Below are 3,468 nucleotides of genomic sequence, written 5' to 3'. Positions count from 1 at the left end.
TCTAACATTTAAGTCTCTAATCCATCTTGAATTAATTTTCATATAAGGAGTAGGGAAAGGATCCAGTTTCAGCTTTCTACTTATGGCTAGCCAATTTTTCCAGCACCATGTATTAAATAGGGAATCCTTTCCCCTTTTCTTGTTTTTCTCAGGTTTGTCAAAGATCAGATGGCTGTAGATGTATTATAATAAACTAGCCACTAACTCGAAACCTGGGACAGAAAACTCTCATAAGTATCACTCCCTTCCTAAGGCCGAAGCCCAGACCCTGGTGTAGAAGATATGCCTGTAATTCACTGAATGGTAAAGATGTTGCTGTGGTGTCCTGCTGGTGGAACTGATCAGAAGTTGACCTTTGAAATTGCTAGAAATCTGCCTTCTGGGTTGCACGAGAAAGCTGTTTCAGTGGCAGAAGTCTGCTATAAAACCTACTGAAGGGGTTTGCTGGGGAAAGCAGCTGGCTGCTGGGTGCTTCTGGCAGCTCTGCATTGCAGGAACCAGACAAGTGAGCACATTGAAACCAGGAAGCAAAACCCTTTCCTCTCCAGACCCTCTAATGACAAAGCTTTATTGCCAACTAGCAAAAGATAAATGTTTAAGGGGCTCACATTCATTTTCACAGAGCAGTCAAAAGGGACACATTTAGTGTCGAGAGGCTCCATAACTGGCACAGACATGGATCAAATCAGCTTGGAAAATAGTGATGAGGGCAGTGATAATTGAACTGGTATATCCTATTGGGAAACAGATTAAAGAGGAAAGGAGAAAGTCTTTGACCTGGAAGATAGGAATTTGATTAGGAGCTAGAAATTTACTAGTTCTAACAACCTCTGAAATTAAAGAGTAAATTCCTTATTCTGCCATTTCTTCCATAAAATATCCCTAAACAATTATTGAAGGAAATTCTGTTTATTCAAAATTTATCATCTATCTATCTATCTATCTATCTATCTATCTATCTATCTATCTATCTATCATCTAGCTATCCATTTTCGTTAGTGAAATACATACATATATAAGTACAGATATATACTATGAAAATATATAGAAAGTAAAAATATCATGAGATGAATTAATGTTGAGCATTGATTTATAAGAAACAAAGTTTTTATTGTGTTGAATATTTGGCAAAGGACAAAGTAATGTGAAGATAAGGAGAAACTGATGGAAAATATTTTTCTTTATTACTACAATAATTTTGTAATGAAAGCATTTATTTATTTTTGCAAATTTCCTTCTATAGAGAAACTCTTCTTTGTTATATCATGCTTATTTGTTTTATCATATCAGTAATTTCTTTTTTTCAGAGGAATCTTAAAAATATATTTGTTGAATTGTAGTCTGTATATCTCTTGTATTTGGAGTACACGTTCTAAGTAACTGTTTTGTGATTTTTTTCATTTTCTTCTTTCATTTATATACAGATAAAAAAATGTAAGCATATGCTGGATCAGTCGGATGCTGTTTTGATAGTAGAATGTTCTCATATTGAACACCCAAATAAAAATAGGGGCAGTGAAATTGATCTTTATGGCAATAATTAGATTTACTCCAACAGTCAATGACAAATTGAAAAAACTTGTAGCAAAGTTAATGTATAAATGACAGTAAGTGAAAGAAAATGCTATTATGATATACAAAGATTTCTAAAATAGTTTGAATGTGGAATAGTGGTAAGAGTATGCTATGGTTAATTTTATATGTTGACTTGACTGGGACATAGAATGTCCAGACATGTGGTCAAACATCCTAATTATGTTTATAAAAGTGTGTCTGGATAACATTAGCATTTAAATAGCTAAACTGAGTAAAGCAGATTGCCTTTCCTAATATGAATGGGACTAATCCAAGCAACTGAAGATCTGAATAGAACAAAAAAGTTGAGTAAAGTGGTACTTCTCTCTGTGTTAATTTGTTGGAGATTCTGCCCTCTAGTTCCATCCATATTACTGCAAAGGACACAATTTCATTCTTTATTATGACTACATAGTATTCTATACGCCAAACTTCAGCATCAGACGATATTCCCATGTAATGAATCTGCACATGTGCACCCTGTATCTAAAGTCAAAGACAAAATAAAAATAAAGATACTTCTGGCTGACCGTTTGAGCTGTGTCATTGGTCCTTTTCCTGCTTTGAAACTCAAAACTGACAAATTAGTTGTTCTTGTACTTGTATCTCAACCCTGCTGACTTTCAAACTGAAACTATTCCACAGGCTCTCCTGAGTCTCTAGTTTGCCAGCTGCAGATCCTGTAAGGTCCTTCATACCTATATGAGTCAATTCCTTACAGCAAATCTCTCTGTCTTTCTCCTTCTCTTTCTGCTCTCTCTACACACACACACATACACACAAACACAGACAAATACACACACACACACACTATTGGGTTCTGTTTCTTTAGAGAACCCTGACTAATCAGATTGACACCATCAGTGTGATCTTTATAGACATTTAGCTTCAGTTAAACAATGCCATGTGCAACATTACATTTGTTTTAATGTTGATGGTACTGATTTTACAGCTTTGTTTATATTTACCTTGTAAAAGTGTTTTAACTTTACATTTGTGTAAGACAATGCATAATAAATTTGTGACTTTTTATTGCTTTTTTAAACACATAATTGCCCTTAACCCAGATGTTATACTTTTGATGTTTTTGCTTTTTTTGCTTTAAAATGCTTTAATGACTCTCAGCCTTCTTCTATTTTCCTATGGTAGTAAAAACTGCCGTATTTATAGCATCTCAATAGTACTTACATTTAATTAGCTACTGTGCATGTTGGTGTGTTTGATAATGTATCAAGGAATATGTATTTTGAGAGAATTTATAGCCAATATGTCTTGTTCTAAGAATAAAACTTATAAAAACTCGACATACTTCATCTCATCTAATATTAACATCAATTTATAAATTATGATATACTGCTATACTCATTTTATAGAGAAAAAGAATAAAATATATGGGATGTGAAGATATATCTAAATTCCTTGTGTTATGGTGATCAGAGGAAGAGGTTATTGCTAAACTGAGTCTACTTTAGGTAGCAAACTTTGATGGAAAAGAACGTAAAAGTTAATTTAAACAGAAGGACTAGCATAAATAAAGACCAGTAGGTGGGAGCAACCATATGCTATTGACAAACAGCAATTATTTTGGCATGGGTGGAATTATGTATATTTAGTGGTATGTATGATCAGAATTTTGAGAGATTGGGACTTCTCAAAATTTGAGGTATCATCTGAAAAGTTAGAATCCATTAATCTCTTCTGTTGCACCAGTTGCTGAAAAACTAAAATAAGAAGTAAAATTAAATATATCAATTTTGAGAGCCAGTAGTGTCTATAGTGGTGAACAGCTCAACCAAGAAAGAGTTCTGATGCCAAACAGAAGATTTTTTAATATACAAGGCAGACATCTGTATTAACATAAGTAAAATGTAAATAGTTACAGACAATATATGT

This window comes from Colobus angolensis, unplaced genomic scaffold (genome assembly GCF_000951035.1).
Source record: "Colobus angolensis palliatus isolate OR3802 unplaced genomic scaffold, Cang.pa_1.0 Scaffold16, whole genome shotgun sequence".
Lineage (NCBI taxonomy): Eukaryota > Metazoa > Chordata > Mammalia > Primates > Cercopithecidae > Colobus > Colobus angolensis.
Note: the sequence above shows the minus strand (reverse complement) of the source record.